Source organism: Oncorhynchus clarkii, chromosome 10 (assembly GCF_045791955.1).
Source record: "Oncorhynchus clarkii lewisi isolate Uvic-CL-2024 chromosome 10, UVic_Ocla_1.0, whole genome shotgun sequence".
Classification (NCBI taxonomy): domain Eukaryota; kingdom Metazoa; phylum Chordata; class Actinopteri; order Salmoniformes; family Salmonidae; genus Oncorhynchus; species Oncorhynchus clarkii.
In genome coordinates this window covers 5115106-5137816 of record NC_092156.1, presented here as the reverse complement: position 1 = coordinate 5137816, position 22711 = coordinate 5115106, and the positions used below count along the sequence as shown (strand labels likewise).

General features: G+C 47.6%; 1 pseudogene; it reads left to right on the top strand.

Annotated features, from left to right (window-relative positions):
* Positions 1-22711, top strand: part of LOC139417931 (von Willebrand factor A domain-containing protein 7-like) — a 35528-nt pseudogene that overhangs the window by 5507 nt on the left and 7310 nt on the right.

Sequence of the window (22711 nt, the reverse complement as noted above, 5' to 3'; positions counted from 1 at the left end):
TTCCTCTGTCTCTTCTTCACAGGAGGAGCCTGGTGATTTGACAGGGGTGCCGGAGGAATATCACGATCTGCGCACGGTGTTCAGTCGGTCCAGGGCCACCTCTCTTCCTCCACACCGGTCGTATGATTGTAGTATTGATCTCCTTCCGGGAACCACTCCCCCCCGGGGTAGACTATACTCTCTGTCGGCTCCCGAACGTAAGGCTCTCGAGGATTATTTGTCTGTAGCTCTTGACGCCGGTACCATAGTCCCCTCCTCCTCTCCCGCCGGAGCGGGGGTTTTTTTTGTCAAGAAGAAGGACGGGTCTCTGCGCCCCTGCATAGATTATCGAGGGCTGAATGACATAACAGTGAAGAATCGTTATCCGCTTCCTCTTATGTCTTCAGCCTTCGAGATCCTGCAGGGAGCCAGGTTTTTCACTAAGTTGGACCTTCGTAACGCTTACCATCTCGTGCGCATCAGGGAGGGGGACGAGTGGAAGACGGCGTTTAACACTCCGTTAGGGCACTTTGAATACCGGGTTCTTCCTTTCGGCCTCGCTAACGCTCCAGCTGTCTTTCAGGCATTAGTCAATGATGTCCTGAGAGACATGCTGAACATCTTTGTTTTCGTTTACCTTGACGATATCCTGATTTTTTCACCGTCACTCCAGATTCATGTTCAGCACGTTCGACGTGTCCTCCAGCGCCTTTTAGAGAATTGTCTTTTTGTGAAGGCTGAGAAGTGCACTTTTCATGCCTCCTCCGTCACATTTCTCGGTTCTGTTATTTCCGCTGAAGGCATTAAGATGGATCCCGCTAAGGTCCAAGCTGTCATTGATTGGCCCGCCCCTAAGTCACGCGTCGAGCTGCAGCGCTTTCTCGGCTTCGCGAACTTCTATCGTCGTTTCATCCGTAATTTCGGTCAGGTGGCAGCTCCTCTCACAGCCCTTACTTCTGTCAAGACGTGCTTTAAGTGGTCCGTTTCCGCCCAGGGAGCTTTTGATCTCCTCAAGAATCGTTTTACATCCGCTCCTATCCTTGTTACACCTGACGTCTCTAGACAGTTCGTTGTCGAGGTTGACGCGTCAGAGGTGGGCGTGGGAGCCATTCTTTCTCAGCGCTCCCTCTCTGACGACAAGGTCCACCCATGCGCGTATTTTTCTCATTGCCTGTCGCCGTCGGAACGTAACTATGATGTGGGAAACCGCTAACTGCTCGCCATCCGGTTAGCCCTAGGCGAATGGCGACAGTGGTTGGAGGGGGCGACCGTTCCTTTTGTCGTTTGGACTGACCATAGGAACCTTGAGTACATCCGTTCTGCCAAACGACTTAATGCGCGTCAGGCGCGTTGGGCGCTGTTTTTCGCTCGTTTCGAGTTCGTGATTTCTTATCGTCCGGGCTCTAAGAACACCAAGCCTGATGCTTTATCTCGTCTCTTCAGTTCTTCAGTAGCCTCCACTGACCCCGAGGGGATTCTCCCTGAGGGGCGTGTTGTCGGGTTGACTGTCTGGGGAATTGAGAGGCAGGTAAAGCAAGCGCTCACTCACACTCCGTCGCCGCGCGCTTGTCCTAGGAACCTTCTTTTCGTTCCCGTTCCTACTCGTCTGGCCGTTCTTCAGTGGGCTCACTCTGCCAAGTTAGCCGGCCACCCTGGCGTTCGGGGTACGCTTGCTTCCATTCGCCAGCGTTTTTGGTGGCCCACCCGGGAGCATGACACGCGTCGTTTCGTGGCTGCTTGTTCGGTCTGCGCGCAGACTAAGTCCGGTAACTCCCCTCCTGCCGGCCGTCTCAGGCCGCTTCCCATTCCCTCTCGACCGTGGTCTCACATCGCCTTAGATTTTGTCACCGGACTGCCTTCGTCAGCGGGGAAGACTGTTATTCTTACGGTTGTCGATAGGTTCTCTAAGGCGGCTCATTTCATTCCCCTTGCTAAGCTTCCTTCTGCTAAAGAGACGGCACAAATCATCATCGAGAATGTTTTCAGAATTCATGGCCTTCCGTCAGACGTCGTTTCGGACAGAGGTCCGCAATTCACGTCTCAATTTTGGAGGGAGTTTTGCCGTTTGATTGGGGCTTCCGTCAGTCTCTCTTCCGGCTTTCACCCCCAGTCTAACGGTCAAGCAGAAGGGGCCAATCAGACTATTGGTCGCATCTTACGCAGTCTTTCTTTTCGCAACCCTGCGTCTTGGTCAGAACAGCTCCCCTGGGCAGAATACGCCCACAACTCGCTTCCTTCGTCTGCGACCGGGCTATCTCCTTTTCAGAGTAGCCTCGGGTACCAGCCTCCGCTGTTCTCATCTCAGTTCGCCGAGTCCAGCGTCCCCTCCGCTCAGGCTTTTGTCCAACGTTGCGAGCGCACCTGGAAGAGGGTCAGGTCTGCACTTTGCCGTTATAGGACGCAGACTGTGAGGGCTGCTAATAAGCGTAGAACTAAGAGTCCTAGATATTGTCGCGGTCAGAGAGTTTGGCTCTCCACTCAGAACCTTCCCCTTAAGACGGCTTCTCGCAAGTTGACCCCGCGGTTCATTGGTCCGTTCCGTATTTCTCGGGTCATTAATCCTGTCGCAGTTCGACTTCTTCTTCCGCGATACCTTCGTCGCGTCCACCCGGTCTTCCATGTCTCCTGTATCAAGCCCGTTCTTCGCGCCCCCGCTCGTCTCCCCCCCCCCCCCCCATCCTTGTCGAGGGCGCACCCATCTACAGGGTCCGTAGGATTTTGGACATGCGTCCTCGGGGCCGTGGTCACCAGTACCTCGTAGATTGGGAGGGGTACGCCCTCTCCTGAGGAGAGGAGTTGGGTTCCCTCTCGGGACGTGCTGGACCGTGCGCTGATCGAGGATTTCCTCCGTTGCCGCCAGGTTTCCTCCTCGAGTGCGCCAGGAGGCGCTCGGTGAGTGGGGGGGTACTGTCATGTATTGTCATGTTGTGTCTTTCTGTCCTTTCCTTTCACCCTGTCTCCCTCTGCTGGTCGTACTAGGTTACCGTTTCTGTGCCTCTTTCCCCCAGCTGTTCCTTGTCTTCTCTGACTACCTCATTCACCCCTTTTCCCACCTGTTCCCTTTTTCCCTCTGATTAGGTCCCTATATCTCTCTCTGTTTCTGCTCCTGTCTTTGTCGGATTCTTGTTTGTGTGTCTCATGCCTGAACCAGACTATCATCGTGTTTGCTGCAACCTTGTCCTGTCCTGTCGGAATCTACCTGTCCATCTGAGCCCACGTGTGTTCATCATTAAAGAAACTCTGTTTGTTAATTCGCTTTTGGGTCCTCATTCACGCACCTGACACCAGGACATCCTCTCCCTCAACGTGATCAAGACAAAGGAGATGATTGTGGACTACAGGAAAAAGAGGACCGAGCACGCCCCCATTCTCATCTATGGGTTTGTAGTGGAGCAGGTTGAGAGCTTCAAGTTCCTTGGTGTCCACATTACCCAACAAACTAACATGGTCCAAGCACACCAAGACAGTCGTGAAGAGGGCACGACAAAACCTATTCCAGCTCAGGAGACTGAAAAGATTTGGCATGGGTCCTCAGATCCTCAAAAGGTTCTACAGCTGCACCATCGAAAGCATCCTGACTGGTTGCATCACTGCATGGTATGGCAACTGCTCGGCCTCCGACTGCAGAGGGTTGTGTGAATGGCCCAGTACTTTACTGGGGCCAAGATTCCTGCCATCCAGGACCTCTATACCAGGCGGTGTCAGAGGAAGGTCCTAAAAATTATCAGAATCCAGCCACCCTAGTCATAGACTGTTCTCTCCGCTACCGCACGGCAAGTGGTCCCGAAGCGCCAAGTGTAGGTCCAATAGGCTTCTAAACAGCTTCTACCTCCTACGTGTTGTATTTGGCGCATGTGACTAATGCAATTTGATTTGATCTGAAACAACCGGAGGTAGCATATTAATAGCATACCAACCTAGTTGCATGTCTCTTTGTTCTTTGGTAGCTTGTGCTTTCTACAGTTTCTCAACAGCATTTAGAGAAGCTAAAACACATACAGATCAGACCTAAAGATACCTTATCTTAATTTGACCCGGTTTCTCACAGCAGAAAAATAAACATGCAGTAACAGGAAATCTGGATTATAATTCATTGACATTTGTTGTTGATACAATCTGGACCCTCTCTTTCTAAAACTATCCGCCGCCATTGTTGCAACCCCTATTACCAGCCAGTTCAACCGATCTTTTGTATCGTCCGAGATCCCTAAAGATTGGAAAGTTGCCGCGGTCATCCCCCTCTTCAAAGGGGGAGACACTCTAGACCCAAACTGTTACAGACCTATATCCATCCTGCCCTGCCTATCTAAAGTCTTCAAAAGCCAAGTTAATAAACAGATAACTGACCATTTCGAATCCCACCGTACCTTCTCCGCTGTGCTATCTGGCTTCCGAGCCGGTCCCGGGTGCACCTCAGGCACGCTCAAGGTACTAAATGATATCATAACCGCCATCGATAAAGGACAGTACTGTGTAGCTGTCTTCATCGACCTGGCCAAAGCTTTCGACTCAATCACCGTATTCTTATCAGTAGACTCAGTAGGCTTGGTTTTTCTAATGACTGCCTCGCCTGATTCACCAACTACTTTGCAGACAGAGTTCAGTGTGTCAAATCGGAGGGCATGTTGTCCGGACCTCAGGCAGGCTCTATGTGGGTACCACAGGGTTAAATTCTCTGGCCAACTCTTTTCTCTGTGTATATCAATGATGTCGCTCTTGCTGCGGGAAATTCAGTGATTCAGTGATCCATCTCTACACAGACGACACCATTCTGTATACTTCTGGCCCTTCTTTGGACACTGTGCTAACTAACCTCCAAACAAGCTTCAATGCCATACAACACTCCTTCCGTGGCCTCCATCTGCTCTTAAATGCAAGTAATACCAAATGCATGCTTTTCAACCGTTCACTGCCCGCACGCCCGCCCAAATAGCATCACCACCCTGGACGGTTCTGACCTAGAATATGTGAACAACTATAAATACCTATGTGTCTGGCTAGACTGTAAACTCTCCTTCCAGACTCATATTAATCTCCAATTCAAAATCAAATCTGGAATCGGCTTTCTATTTCGCAGTCGCTACACATTTGTCGCCAGACCCACTGGCTCCAGGTCATCTATAAGCCTATGCTAGGTAAAGCTCCGCCTTATCTGAGTTCACTGGTCACGATAACAACACCCACCCATAGCACACTGTCCAGCAGGTATATCTCACTGATCATCCCCAAAGCCAACACCTCATTGGCCGCTTTTCCTTCCAGTTTTTTGCTGCCAGTGACTGGAACGAATTGCAAAAATCACTGAAGTTGGAGACTTTTTTATTTCCCTCACCAAATTTAAACATCAACTACTTTATTTTTTTATTTTTTTTACCCCTTTTTCTCCCCAATTTCGTGGTGTCCAATTGTTGTTGTAGCTACTATCTTGTCTCATCGCTACAACTCCCGTACGGGCTCGGGAGGGTCGAAGGTTGAAAGTCATGCGTCCTCCGATACACAACCCAACCTAGCCGCACTTCTTCTTAACACAGCGCGCATCCAACCCGGAAGCCAGCCGCACCAATGTGTCGGAGGAAACACCGTGCCCCTGGCAACCTTGGTTAGCGCGCACTGTGCCCGGCCCGCCACAGGAGCTACAACATCAACTATCTGAGCAGCTAACCGATCACTGCAGCTGTACATAGTCCATCTGTAAATAGCCCACCCAATCTACCTAAATCATCCCCATACTGTTTTTATTTTATTAACATTTTTGCTCTTTTTCACACCAGTATCTCTACTTGCACATCATCATCTGCTCATTTATTACTCTAGTGTTAATCTGCAAAATTGTAATTATTCGCTCCTATGGCCTATTTATTCTATATATTATGTATTGCCTATCTCCTCATGCATTTTTATTTATTTATTTATTTCACCTTTATTTAACCAGGTAGGCAAGTTGAGAACAAGTTCTCATTTACAATTGCGACCTGGCCAAGATAAAGCAAAGCAGTTCGACACATACAACGACACAGAGTTACACATGGAGTAAAACAAACATACAGTCAATAATACAGTATAAACAACAACGATGTGAGCAAATGAGGTGAGATAAGGGAGGTAAAGGCAAAAAGGCCATGGTGGCAAAGTAAATACAATATAGCAAGTAAAACACTGGAATGGTAGATTTGCAATGGGAGAATGTGCAAAGTAGAAATAAAAATAATGGGGTGCAAAGGAGCAAAATAAATAAATAAATAAAATACAGTAGGGAAAGAGGTAGTTGTTTGGGCTAAATTATAGGTGGGCTATGTACAGGTGCAGTAATCTGTGAGCTGCTCTGACAGTTGGTGCTTAAAGCTAGTGAGGGAGATAAGTGTTTCCAGTTTCAGAGATTTTTGTAGTTCGTTCCAGTCATTGGCAGCAGAGAACTGGAAGGAGAGGCGGCCAAAGAAAGAATTGGTTTTGGGGGTGACTAGAGAGATATACCTGCTGGAGCGTGTGCTACAGGTGGGAGATGCAATGGTGACCAGCGAGCTGAGATAAGGGGGGACTTTACCTAGCAGGGTCTTGTAGATGACATGGAGCCAGTGGGTTTGGCGACGAGTATGAAGCGAGGGCCAGCCAACGAGAGCGTACAGGTCGCAATGGTGGGTAGTATATGGGGCTTTGGTGACAAAACGGATTGCACTGTGATAGACTGCATCCAATTTGTTGAGTAGGGTATTGGAGGCTATTTTGTAAATGACATCGCCAAAGTCGAGCATTGGTAGGATGGTCAGTTTTACAAGGGTATGTTTGGCAGCATGAGTGAAGGATGCTTTGTTGCGAAATAGGAAGCCAATTCTAGATTTAACTTTGGATTGGAGATGTTTGATATGGGTCTGGAAGGAGAGTTTGAATTGATTTGAACACACTGTGTCATTGACTTGTTTGTGTTATTGGCTTGTTTATTGTTTACTCCATGTGTAACTCTGTGTTGTCTCTGTCACACTGCTTTGCTTTATCTTGGCCAGGTCGCAGTTGCAAATGAGAACTTGTTCTCAACTAGCCTACCTGGTTAAATAAAGGTGAAATAAATAAAATTAAATTAAAAAATACATTTTACGTTAGGGAAAATCATTTTAAATGAGAAATTACAAACTTTAGAAGCCTTTTCTAATTATTGAATACACTACAAGTTTGCATTTCCTGCTATGCAGGAAAATTCCTGCAACAACAATATGATTAAATTAAGATACGGCGTCTGTAGGATCAGGCATACGGCATGGCTGAGAATAAACATCAGTGTAATAACATACAAGACTCTGACGGCAGTTGTACGTGACCATCGTATTGTCCTGATAATCTCTATTGGTTGGCAGGGAAATGCAGCCATGGGGGATCATTGGACCAGACAAGCAGGCAGGAGCCTACAGGTGGGATCAACAAGGACTCGCTTGAGTCCAGCCATGGCAACTGGCACACTGCAGCTGCAGAGGTGGCCGTGGCTGCAACCAGTCAGCTGCTGGAGGACATCAGAGGGGCTGCCGGGGACAGAGACTTCCTACGGTGGGGAATTGTACTTGATCATATAAGCACTGTTGTGAAAGGTCATGGCATCCGGCTCGAAGACCATGAACAAAAGGACTAGGGTGGGAATGAGGCCTTGGAGATATTTTTGGAAATGTAGTGTGTGTGTAGACAAGAGCACTAGTGAGGTCGGGTGCTGATGTTGGGTGATTAGGCCTGGCTCCCAGTCTGCGTTCCAATTCATCCCAAAGGCATTTAATGAGGTTGAGGTCAGGGCTCTGTGCAGGCCAGTCAAGTTCTTCCACACTGATCTAGACAAACCAGTTCTGAATTTCATTGTATGCTGTAGAGTTACGATTTCCCTTCACTGGAACTAAGGGGCTTAGCCCAAACCCTGAAAAACAGCCCCAGACCATTATTCCTCCTCCACCAAACTTTACTGTCGGCACTATGCATTTGGGCAGGTAGTGTTCTCCTGGCATCCACCAAACCCAGATTTGTCTGTCCAAGGCAAGAAACTCTGAGCGCCAAAATACCTTTCAAACAGTCCATTTATATTTTCCAATGGGGCTATAAATTTGGGTGATTTTAGCCCCATTGGAAAATAGAAATGGACTGTTTGAAAACGTGAAGAATTATTATTATTTTATTTTATTTTGCTAAATGTGAATCATATTTTTATTTGGCGTCCCAACGGCATTGCAAGTACCCCAGTTTGGGCATACCTGCTCCAGAGAACGTGTTTCCACTGTCTCAGATTCCAATGGCGACGAGCTTTACACCACTTCAGCAGATGCTTGGCATTTCACATGGTGATCTTAGGCTTGTGTGCGCTCGATCATGGAAACCCATTTCATGAAGCTCCCTGCGAATAGTTCTTGTGCTGACGTTGCGTCCAGAGGCTGTTTGGAAGTCAGTACTGAGTGTTGCAACCGAGGACAGATTATTTTTACTTGACATGCACTTCAGCACTCGGCGGTCCAGTTCTGTGACTTTATGTGGCCTACCACTTCATGGCTGAACCGTTGTTGCTTGTAGATGTTTCCACTTCACAATAACAGCACTTACAGTTGACCAGGGCCGCTCTAGGACGGCAGAATTATGACTTATTGACTTGTTGGAATGGTGCATCCTATGACGGTGCCATGTTGAAAATCACTGAGCTCTTCAGTACGGGCCATTCTACTGCCAATGTCTATGAAGATTGCATGGATGTGTACTCGATTTTGTACACCTGTCAGCGATGGGTGTGGCTGAAATAGTCAAATCCAATCATTTGAAGGGGTGTCCATATACTTTTGCTATGTAGTGTAGGATTGATGTGGATAACAAGGGTATGCTTCAGGATCTGGTGGTCTGGAAGGGAGATTTAATTGAGTGTAGGGGTAAAAAAAACGTGCCCATTGGAAACTGCCTATTTCTCAGACCCAGAAACTAGAATATGTATCTAATTGTCAGATTAGGATAACAAAAACACTCTAAAGTTTCCAAAACTGTCAAAATATTGTCTGTGAGTATAACATAACTGATATTGCAGGCGAAAACCTGAGGAAAATCCAACAAGGAAGTGCTGTTTTTCCTAAAAGCTCTCTATTCCATTGGATGCCTTGCCTCCATTTAAAGGGATATCAACCATTTTCCTTTTCCTATTGCTTCCTCAAGCTGTGACCAGTCTTTAGACATAGTTTCAGGCTTTTATTTTGAAAAATTAGCAAGAAAGAACCCATCGCGTCAGTGGATGGCTGGGTGTCAGCAGAGTTTTTCATGCGCAACAGCCATTTTCTCTCTCTCGCCTATGGAAGAAGCTACATTCCGGTTGACATATTATCAATTATATATTGTAAAAACAACCTGAGGATTGATTATAAAAAACATTTGACATCTTTCTTCGCACTTTACGGATATTATTTGGAATTTTTGTCTGTGACCGCTCGAGCCTGTGGATTTCTGAACATAAAGCGCCAAACAAATGGAGGTATTTTGGATATAAAAATTATGTTTATGGAATAAAAGGAACATTTATTGTGTAACTGGGAGTCTCGTGAGTGCAAACATCCGAAGATCATCAAAGGTAAGCGATTTAATTTATTGCTTTTCTGACTTCCGTGACCAATCTACTTGGCTGCTAGCTGTTTGTAATATTTTGTCTACTGAGAGAGATGTGCTTACATAAACGCTTAGTATGCTTTCGCCGAAAAGCTTTATTGAAATCTGACACGCCAGGTGAATTAACAACAAGCTACGCTGTGTTTTGCTACATTGCACTTGTGATTTCATGAAAATTAAATATTTTTAGTCATTTAATTTGAATTTGGCGCTCTGCAATTCAGCAGATGTTGATGAAAATGATCCCGCTAATGGGATGGGTGCGTCAAGAAGTTGCTTAAAGGGGAAACATTAGAAACACATAAAGGTGCAGACAAAGCAGTGCCAGGTGACTGTAGGCAATAGGCTTAACATATAACATGCATAAACTAAGGACACTGCAATCACCAGGATAAACACAGCTAAGGGACTGAGGACATGGATATAACAATCACCAGGATAAACACAGCTAAGGGACTGAGGACATGGATATAACAATTACCAGGATAAACACAGCTAAGGGACTGAGGACATGGATATAACAATCACCAGGATAAACACAGCTAAGGGACTGAGGACATGGATATAACAATCACCAGGATAAACACAGCTAAGGGACTGAGGACATGGATATAACAATCACCAGGATAAACACAGCTAAGGGACTGAGGACATGGATATAACAATCACCAGGATAAACACAGCTAAGGGACTGAGGACATGGATATAACAATCACCAGGATAAACACAGCTAAGGGACTGAGGACATGGATATAACAATCACCAGGATAAACACAGCTAAGGGACTGAGGACATGGATATAACAATCACCAGGATAAACACAGCTAAGGGACTGAGGACATGGATATAACAATCACCAGGATAAACACAGCTAAGGGACTGAGGACATGGATATAACAATCACCAGGATAAACACAGCTAAGGGACTGAGGACATGGATATAACAATCACCAGGATAAACACAGCTAAGGGACTGAGGACATGGATATAACAATCACCAGGATAAACACAGCTAAGGGACTGAGGACATGGATATAACAATCACCAGGATAAACACAGCTAAGGGACTGAGGACATGGATATAACAATCACCAGGATAAACACAGCTAAGGGACTGAGGACATGGATATAACAATCACCAGGATAAACACAGCTAAGGGACTGAGGACATGAATATAACAATCACCAGGATAAACACAGCTAAGGGACTGAGGACATGGATATAACAATCACCAGGATAAACACAGCTAAGGGACTGAGGACATGGATATAACAATCACCAGGATAAACACAGCTAAGGGACTGAGGACATGGATATAACAATCACCAGGATAAACACAGCTAAGGGACTGAGGACATGGATATAACAATCACCAGGATAAACACAGCTAAGGGACTGAGGACATGGATATAACAATCACCAGGATAAACACAGCTAAGGGACTGAGGACATGGATATAACAATCACCAGGATAAACACAGCTAAGGGACTGAGGACATGGATATAACAATCACCAGGATAAACACAGCTAAGGGACTGAGGACATGGATATAACAATCACCAGGATAAACACAGCTAAGGGACTGAGGACATGGATATAACAATCACCAGGATAAACACAGCTAAGGGACTGAGGACATGGATATAACAATCACCAGGATAAACACAGCTAAGGGACTGAGGACATGGATATAACAATCACCAGGATAAACACAGCTAAGGGACTGAGGACATGGATATAACAATCACCAGGATAAACACAGCTAAGGGACTGAGGACATGGATATAACAATCACCAGGATAAACACAGCTAAGGGACTGAGGACATGGATATAACAATCACCAGGATAAACACAGCTAAGGGACTGAGGACATGGATATAACAATCACCAGGATAAACACAGCTAAGGGACTGAGGACATGGATATAACAATCACCAGGATAAACACAGCTAAGGGACTGAGGACATGGATATAACAATCACCAGGATAAACACAGCTAAGGGACTGAGGACATGGATAAAACAATCACCAGGATAAACACAGCTAAGGGACTGAGGACATGGATATAACAATCACCAGGATAAACACAGCTAAGAGACTGAGGACATGGATATAACAATCACCAGGATAAACACAGCTAAGGGACTGAGGACATGGATATAACAATCACCAGGATAAACACAGCTAAGGGACTGAGGACATGGATATAACAATCACCAGGATAAACACAGCTAAGGGACTGAGGACATGGATATAACAATCACCAGGATAAACACAGCTAAGGGACTGAGGACATGGATATAACAATCACCAGGATAAACACAGCTAAGGGACTGAGGACATGGATATAACAATCACCAGGATAAACACAGCTAAGGGACTGAGGACATGGATATAACAATCACCAGGATAAACACAGCTAAGGGACTGAGGACATGGATATAACAATCACCAGGATAAACACAGCTAAGGGACTGAGGACATGGATATAACAATCACCAGGATAAACACAGCTAAGGGACTGAGGACATGGATATAACAATCACCAGGATAAACACAGCTAAGGGACTGAGGACATGGATATAACAATCACCAGGATAAACACAGCTAAGGGACTGAGGACATGGATATAACAATCACCAGGATAAACACAGCTAAGGGACTGAGGACATGGATATAACAATCACCAGGATAAACACAGCTAAGGGACTGAGGACATGGATATAACAATCACCAGGATAAACACAGCTAAGGGACTGAGGACATGGATATAACAATCACCAGGATAAACACAGCTAAGGGACTGAGGACATGGATATAACAATCACCAGGATAAACACAGCTAAGGGACTGAGGACATGGATATAACAATCACCAGGATAAACACAGCTAAGGGACTGAGGACATGGATATAACAATCACCAGGATAAACACAGCTAAGGGACTGAGGACATGGATATAACAATCACCAGGATAAACACAGCTAAGGGACTGAGGACATGGATATAACAATCACCAGGATAAACACAGCTAAGGGACTGAGGACATGGATATAACAATCACCAGGATAAACACAGCTAAGGGACTGAGGACATGGATATAACAATCACCAGGATAAACACAGCTAAGGGACTGAGGACATGGATATAACAATCACCAGGATAAACACAGCTAAGGGACTGAGGACATGGATATAACAATCACCAGGATAAACACAGCTAAGGGACTGAGGACATGGATATAACAATCACCAGGATAAACACAGCTAAGGGACTGAGGACATGGATATAACAATCACCAGGATAAACACAGCTAAGGGACTGAGGACATGGATATAACAATCACCAGGATAAACACAGCTAAGGGACTGAGGACATGGATATAACAATCACCAGGATAAACACAGCTAAGGGACTGAGGACATGGATATAACAATCACCAGGATAAACACAGCTAAGGGACTGAGGACATGGATATAACAATCACCAGGATAAACACAGCTAAGGGACTGAGGACATGGATATAACAATCACCAGGATAAACACAGCTAAGGGACTGAGGACATGGATATAACAATCACCAGGATAAACACAGCTAAGGGACTGAGGACATGGATATAACAATCACCAGGATAAACACAGCTAAGGGACTGAGGACATGGATATAACAATCACCAGGATAAACACAGCTAAGGGACTGAGGACATGGATATAACAATCACCAGGATAAACACAGCTAAGGGACTGAGGACATGGATATAACAATCACCAGGATAAACACAGCTAAGGGACTGAGGACATGGATATAACAATCACCAGGATAAACACAGCTAAGGGACTGAGGACATGGATATAACAATCACCAGGATAAACACAGCTAAGGGACTGAGGACATGGATATAACAATCACCAGGATAAACACAGCTAAGGGACTGAGGACATGGATATAACAATCACCAGGATAAACACAGCTAAGGGACTGAGGACATGGATATAACAATCACCAGGATAAACACAGCTAAGGGACTGAGGACATGGATATAACAATCACCAGGATAAACACAGCTAAGGGACTGAGGACATGGATATAACAATCACCAGGATAAACACAGCTAAGGGACTGAGGACATGGATATAACAATCACCAGGATAAACACAGCTAAGGGACTGAGGACATGGATATAACAATCACCAGGATAAACACAGCTAAGGGACTGAGGACATGGATATAACAATCACCAGGATAAACACAGCTAAGGGACTGAGGACATGGATATAACAATCACCAGGATAAACACAGCTAAGGGACTGAGGACATGGATATAACAATCACCAGGATAAACACAGCTAAGGGACTGAGGACATGGATATAACAATCACCAGGATAAACACAGCTAAGGGACTGAGGACATGGATATAACAATCACCAGGATAAACACAGCTAAGGGACTGAGGACATGGATATAACAATCACCAGGATAAACACAGCTAAGGGACTGAGGACATGGATATAACAATCACCAGGATAAACACAGCTAAGGGACTGAGGACATGGATATAACAATCACCAGGATAAACACAGCTAAGGGACTGAGGACATGGATATAACAATCACCAGGATAAACACAGCTAAGGGACTGAGGACATGGATATAACAATCACCAGGATAAACACAGCTAAGGGACTGAGGACATGGATATAACAATCACCAGGATAAACACAGCTAAGGGACTGAGGACATGGATATAACAATCACCAGGATAAACACAGCTAAGGGACTGAGGACATGGATATAACAATCACCAGGATAAACACAGCTAAGGGACTGAGGACATGGATATAACAATCACCAGGATAAACACAGCTAAGGGACTGAGGACATGGATATAACAATCACCAGGATAAACACAGCTAAGGGACTGAGGACATGGATATAACAATCACCAGGATAAACACAGCTAAGGGACTGAGGACATGGATATAACAATCACCAGGATAAACACAGCTAAGGGACTGAGGACATGGATATAACAATCACCAGGATAAACACAGCTAAGGGACTGAGGACATGGATATAACAATCACCAGGATAAACACAGCTAAGGGACTGAGGACATGGATATAACAATCACCAGGATAAACACAGCTAAGGGACTGAGGACATGGATATAACAATCACCAGGATAAACACAGCTAAGGGACTGAGGACATGGATATAACAATCACCAGGATAAACACAGCTAAGGGACTGAGGACATGGATATAACAATCACCAGGATAAACACAGCTAAGGGACTGAGGACATGGATATAACAATCACCAGGATAAACACAGCTAAGGGACTGAGGACATGGATATAACAATCACCAGGATAAACACAGCTAAGGGACTGAGGACATGGATATAACAATCACCAGGATAAACACAGCTAAGGGACTGAGGACATGGATATAACAATCACCAGGATAAACACAGCTAAGGGACTGAGGACATGGATATAACAATCACCAGGATAAACACAGCTAAGGGACTGAGGACATGGATATAACAATCACCAGGATAAACACAGCTAAGGGACTGAGGACATGGATATAACAATCACCAGGATAAACACAGCTAAGGGACTGAGGACATGGATATAACAATCACCAGGATAAACACAGCTAAGGGACTGAGGACATGGATATAACAATCACCAGGATAAACACAGCTAAGGGACTGAGGACATGGATATAACAATCACCAGGATAAACACAGCTAAGGGACTGAGGACATGGATATAACAATCACCAGGATAAACACAGCTAAGGGACTGAGGACATGGATATAACAATCACCAGGATAAACACAGCTAAGGGACTGAGGACATGGATATAACAATCACCAGGATAAACACAGCTAAGGGACTGAGGACATGGATATAACAATCACCAGGATAAACACAGCTAAGGGACTGAGGACATGGATATAACAATCACCAGGATAAACACAGCTAAGGGACTGAGGACATGGATATAACAATCACCAGGATAAACACAGCTAAGGGACTGAGGACATGGATATAACAATCACCAGGATAAACACAGCTAAGGGACTGAGGACATGGATATAACAATCACCAGGATAAACACACAGCTACATGGGACTGAGGACATGGATATAACAATCACCAGGATAAACACAGCTAAGGGACTGAGGACATGGATATAACAATCACCAGGATAAACACAGCTAAGGGACTGAGGACATGGATATAACAATCACCAGGATAAACACAGCTAAGGGACTGAGGACATGGATATAACAATCACCAGGATAAACACAGCTAAGGGACTGAGGACATGGATATAACAATCACCAGGATAAACACAGCTAAGGGACTGAGGACATGGATATAACAATCACCAGGATAAACACAGCTAAGGGACTGAGGACATGGATATAACAATCACCAGGATAAACACAGCTAAGGGACTGAGGACATGGATATAACAATCACCAGGATAAACACAGCTAAGGGACTGAGGACATGGATATAACAATCACCAGGATAAACACAGCTAAGGGACTGAGGACATGGATATAACAATCACCAGGATAAACACAGCTAAGGGACTGAGGACATGGATATAACAATCACCAGGATAAACACAGCTAAGGGACTGAGGACATGGATATAACAATCACCAGGATAAACACAGCTAAGGGACTGAGGACATGGATATAACAATCACCAGGATAAACACAGCTAAGGGACTGAGGACATGGATATAACAATCACCAGGATAAACACAGCTAAGGGACTGAGGACATGGATATAACAATCACCAGGATAAACACAGCTAAGGGACTGAGGACATGGATATAACAATCACCAGGATAAACACAGCTAAGGGACTGAGGACATGGATATAACAATCACCAGGATAAACACAGCTAAGGGACTGAGGACATGGATATAACAATCACCAGGATAAACACAGCTAAGGGACTGAGGACATGGATATAACAATCACCAGGATAAACACAGCTAAGGGACTGAGGACATGGATATAACAATCACCAGGATAAACACAGCTAAGGGACTGAGGACATGGATATAACAATCACCAGGATAAACACAGCTAAGGGACTGAGGACATGGATATAACAATCACCAGGATAAACACAGCTAAGGGACTGAGGACATGGATATAACAATCACCAGGATAAACACAGCTAAGGGACTGAGGACATGGATATAACAAGTTAAAGGCAACATAATACATGTATCAATAAATACACAACGCAGAGGATTAAAGGTCAAAATGGAATTAATGATCAATGGAAGTCGTTTTTTCATGGGTCAGCGGCATGGGAGGAATGTCAGTCATAGTTATTTGTGGCAAGATCTCGTGGTCTGAAACGTCTGTACACTGAGCCTGAGACAGGACACTTGTTATTTGGCCATTGGCCCAGTTTTATTTGCAAGGAATTCTAATTGGTCAACCACAGGCTAGGGTTGGGAGTTATAAATTACATCATGTCTCTTTGTTCCGTGGAGAAAACACTGAGGACAGGGAAGAATGACCATCTACTTCTCAGCAACTATGATTGGTTCTCTTTGAATAAACCTATTTTTTATTTTACCTTTATTTAAGGCAAGTCAGTTAAGAATACATTCTTATTTCCAATGACAGCCTAGGAACAGTGGGTTTAACTGCCTTGTTCAGGAGCAGAATGACAGATTTTTACCTTGTCAGCTCTGGGATTCGATATAGCAACCTTTCGGTTACTAACCCAACATGCTAACCACTAGGCCACCCCCTGATTTGCATTGGGGTCTGTTATTGAAAAATAACATAAACTGCTAACATACACAATGATTCCATGACCTCCAAACAATCCAATGTGCTCTATTTATCTGTGTGTGCAATAAAATCAAGTATTAGATTCCTGCTCCATCTCCGGTATGAACCGTCCCGATCCGAACTTTACAGTCCACCCTTGGCTAATTATTTTCTTCATGGCTTCATGGCCCTTCGAGCCGGATAAAACTGCTGCCATGGAACCAGAAAAGGTGCAGGGGTCATCCCCAAGTGCCTTCAAAACACACACAGAACACAGGAAGAACTCTTCAGCCCCTTTCAATACCAGCTCCTCTTAGAAATGTTAACAGACAACATTAACATCAACAACCAATCAGACAATACAGGCAAACAACAGGGAGCCACAAATTTGTCTCAGATCCAGTGGGCCACCTATCCAGCTCTGGTCCAAGATGTCATCCCATCTCCAGCAATCAAGCAACCCCTTCTAGTGGCCAGAGAGCCACAACCTCCAGGTCTACCATCTAAAGTGGCCAGTGTCCCACACCAGGCCCTTCCTCCTCCATTGGCCAGCGTTTCCCCCCAGGGCCTTCCCTCTCCAGTGGTCAGCGTGCCACCTCCGGGCCTTCCCTCTCCAGTGGTCAGTGTGCAACACCCAGGCCTTTCTTTTCCAGTGACCAGCATGCCACGCCCTTCGGGCTCCTCTCCTGTGGCAAGTCTGCAACCTCCAAGCCTCCCGCTGGTGGCCAGCATTCAAACCCCAGGCCTTCCGACAGGCAAAACAAACCCAAACCCTCCAACTGTCCAGAGGGATGATGAGTTTCGCCTTCCTCCTTCGCATGCCGCCCTCCGCCGGAAACTGTCGCTGGAAACTGATGTTCGTGGGATAGCCAGGGCCCATCGACCAACAAATCCTGAACCCAACTTACAGTCCATCCTAGCCCTAGTCCATTTCTTCCAGCCCATTTATCTGCCTCTGCCCCTGCTGCACATGTCCAACAACTTTTGCACTGCCCAACACATAATGAGATTCCTCTCCCTCTCCCTCTCTCTCTTTCTCGCTCTTCTTCTTTCTCTCACTCTCTCACCCTCCTTCTTTCTCTCACTCTCTCAGGATGATGGGGATCTCTAAGAATGGATCTAGAGCTCTGTGTTTTGTGATCGACACCACCGGCAGCATGTCGGACGACATTGCAGCAGTAAGGGAGACGACATCGTTCATCATTGACAGCAAGAGAGGAACGCCAGACGAGCCCTCAGTCTACATCTTGGTCCCCTTCAATGACCCAGGTGAGAGATGGGATGAGTCCCGAATGGTATCATCACAAATAATTTATTTAAAAAATGTTTACATGACTTATTTTATTGATTTTCCCCTTGTCTGTAGGAGGGACGCACGCTGCTTAAATGGGCAAAATGTTGATTAAGACGTTCACAAATGTAACAGATTTTGACTGTCACTAATGTCATGATATGTTTGCTAAAGTAATAAATAAGGTTAAATAGTTTGAAAAGGCCTCCTTCTATGACACGGATAACGGATAATAAAAAACGCACACCCAGAAAATAGTTTGTATGGAGGTGCTGACTAACGACGAATAAACTATAAACTATCAAAATAAAGACAACCGCACACTCCATGTATTATCTCCCAGCAATTTAATGGGTATTTACCAACGTTTCGGCATCCTACACACATGACATGGACCTTGTCCTTTCCTATTATTTTTGTGCCACAAGACTTTGGGCCCCTGATGCGGACCACAGACCCAAACATCTTTAAGGCCCAGATCAATGCACTGAATGCTGATGGAGGAGGGGATTTCCCAGAGATGAGTCTATCAGGACTTCAGGTACAGTGACAGACAAACCTGTAGTGTTGGAGAGGCATGTACAACCAAAATAAGACTGTATTTATGTACAGTGGGGAGAACAAGTATTTGATACACTGCTGATTTTGCAGGTTTTCCCTACTTACAAAGCATGTAGAGGTCTGTAATTTTTATCATATGTACACTTCAACTGTGAGAGACGGAATGTAAAACAAAAATCACATTGTATGATTTTTAAGTAATTCATTGCATGACATAAGTATTTGATCACCAACCAACCAGTAAGAATTCCGGCTCTCACAGACCTGTTAGTTTTTCTTTAAGAAGCCCTCCTGTTCTCCACTCATTACCTGTATTAACTGCACCTGTTTGAACTCGTTACCTGTATAAAAGACACCTGTCCACACACTCAATCAAACAGACTCCAACCTCTCAACAATGGCCAAGACCAGAGAGCTGTGTAAGGACATCAGGGATACAATTGTAGACCTGCACAAGGCTGGGATGGGCTACAGGACAATAGGCAAGCAGCTTGGTGAGAAGGCAACAACTGTTGGCGCAATTATTAGAAAATGGAAGAAGTTCGAAGATGACGGTCAATCACCCTCAGTCTGGGGCTCCATATAAGATCTCACCTCGTGGGGCATACAAGATCATGAGGAAGGTGAAGGATCAGCCCAGAACTACATGGCAGGACCTGGTCAATGACCTGAAGAGAGCTGGGACCACAGTCTTAAAGAAAACCATTAGTAACACACTACGCCGTTGTAAGGGCGTTCGTCTGTAGGAGGAGGAGAAGCGGACCAAAGCGCAGCGTGGTGGTTGTTCATATTTTAATAAATCACTACACATGAACAAACTAACGAAAACAAGAAATGTGAGAACGCAAAACAGTCCTATCCTGTGACGACAAACACAGTGACAGGAACAATCACCCACAAACACACAGTGAAACCCAGGCTACCTAAGTATGATTCTCAATCAGAGACAACTAATGACACCTGCCTCTGATTGAGAACCATACTAGGCCGAAAACATAGAAATGCCCCAAAACATAGAAAAACAAACATAGACTGCCCACCCAACTCACGCCCTGACCATACTAAATAAATACAAAACAACAGAAATAGAGGTCAGAACGTGACAGTACCCCCCCCCAAAGGTGCGGACTCCGGCCGCAAAACCTTGACCTATAGGGGAGGGTCTGGGTGGGCGTCTGTCCGCGGTGGCGGCTCTGGCGCGGGACGCGGACCCCACTTCACCATTGTCTTAGTCCGCCTTATTGTCCGCCTCCCTGGCTTACTCACCATGGCCACCCCTCTCAATGACCCCACTGGACAGAGGGGCTGCTCGGGACAGAGGGGCAGCTCGGGACAGAGGTGAAGCAGCTGCTCGGGACAGAGGGACAACTGCTCGGGACAGAGGGGCAGCTGCTCGGGACAGAGGGGCGATAGCAGCTCGGGACAGAGGGGCGATAGCAGCTCGGGACAGAGGGGCGATCGCAGCTCGGGACAGAGGGGCGGCAGCTCGGGACAGAGGGACAGCTGCTCGGGACAGCTGCTCGGGACAGAGGGGCGGCAGCAGCTCGGGACAGAGGTGAAGCAGCTGCTCGGGACAGAGGGACAACTGCTCGGGACAGAGGGGCAGCTGCTCGGGACAGAGGGGCGATAGCAGCTCGGGACAGAGGGGCGATAGCAGCTCGGGACAGAGGGGCGATCGCAGCTCGGGACAGAGGGGCAGCTGCTCGGGACAGAGGGACAGCTGCTCGGGACAGCTGCTCGGGACAGAGGGGCGGCAGCAGCTTGGGACAGAGGGGCGACAGCTGCTCTGGACAGAGGGGCAGCTGCTTGGGCGGCCCCTGGCTGACTGACGGCACTGGCGGCCCCTGGCTTACTGGCGGCCCCTGGCTGACTGGCGGCACTGGCGGCCCCTGGCTTACTGGCGGCCCCTGGCTGACTGGCGGCACTGGCGGCCCCTGGCTTACTGGCGGCCCCTGGCTTACTGGCGGCACTGGCGGCCCCTGGCTGACTGGCGGCACTGGCGGCCCCTGGCTGACTGGCGGCACTGGCGGCCCCTGGCTGACTGGCGGCACTGGCGGCCCCTGGCTGACTGGCGGCACTGGCGGCCCCTGGCTGACTGGCGGCACTGGCGGCCCCTGGCTGACTGGCGGCACTGGCGGCCCCTGGCTGACGGGCGGCACTGGCGGCCCCTGGCTGACGGGCGGCACTGGCGGCCCCTGGCTGACGGGCGGCACTGGCGGCTCCTGGCAGACGGGCGGCACTGGCGGCTCCTGGCAGACGGGCGGCACTGGCGGCTCCTGGCAGACGGGCGGCGCTGGGCAGACAGGCAGCACTGGCGGCGCTGGGCAGACGGGCAGCACTGGCGGCGCTGGGCAGACGGGCAGCACTGGCGGCGCTGGGCAGACGGGCGGCACTGGGCAGATGGGCGGCGCTGGGCAGACGGGCGGCACTGGCGGCGCTGGAGAGGAGGAAGGCTCTGGAACCGCCGGACTGACGGGCGGCACTGGCGGCGCTGGGCAGACGGGCGGCGTTGGCGGCGCTGGGCTGACGAGCGGCACTGGCGGCGCTGGAGAGGAGGAAGGCTCTGGAAGCGCCGGACTGAGTAGCTCTCGTAGCGCCGAACAGGCGGGAGACTCCGGCAGCGCTGGAGAGGAGGAAGGCTCTGGTAGCGCCGGAGAGGCGGGAGACTCCGGCAGCGCTGGAAAGGAGAGAGCCCCTGCAAGGATGGGCCGGAGAGACAGCCTGGTACGGGGAGCTGCCACCGGAGGGCTGGTGCGTGGAGGTGGTGACGGATAGACCGGGCCGTGCAGGCGCACTGGAGCTCTTGAGCACCGAGCCTGCCCAACCTTACCCGGTTGAATGGTCCCGGTCGCCCTGCCAGTGCGGCGAGGTGGAATAGCCCGCACTGGGCTATGCAGGCGAACCGGGGACACCGTGCGCAAGGCTGGTGCCATGTAAGCCGGCCCAAGGAGACGCACTGGAGACCAGATGCGTAGAGCCGGCTTCATGGCACTTGGCTCGATGCCCACTCTAGCCCGGCCGATACGCGGAGCTGGAATGTACCGCACCGGGCTGTGCACCCGCACTGGGGACACCGTGCGCTCCACAGCATAACACGGTGCCTGCCCGGTCTCTCTAGCCCCCCGGTAACCACAGGAAGTTGGCTCAGGTCTCCTACCTGGCGTAGCCATACTCCCTGTTAGCCCCCCCCCAAGAAATTTTTGGGGCTGACTCCCGGGCTTCCTTGCCAACCGTGTTCCCTCATATCGCCGGCTCCTCTCTCCGGCTGCCTCTGCTCTCCTCGCTGCCTCCACCTGTTCCCATGGAAGGCGATCCTTTCCCGCCAGGATCTCCTCCCATGTGTAGCAACCCTTGCCGTCCAACACATCATCCCAAGTCCATTCCTCCTTGTGCCGCTGTTGCCCGTTACCACGCCGCTTGGTCCTGTTGCGGTGGGTGATTCTGTAAGG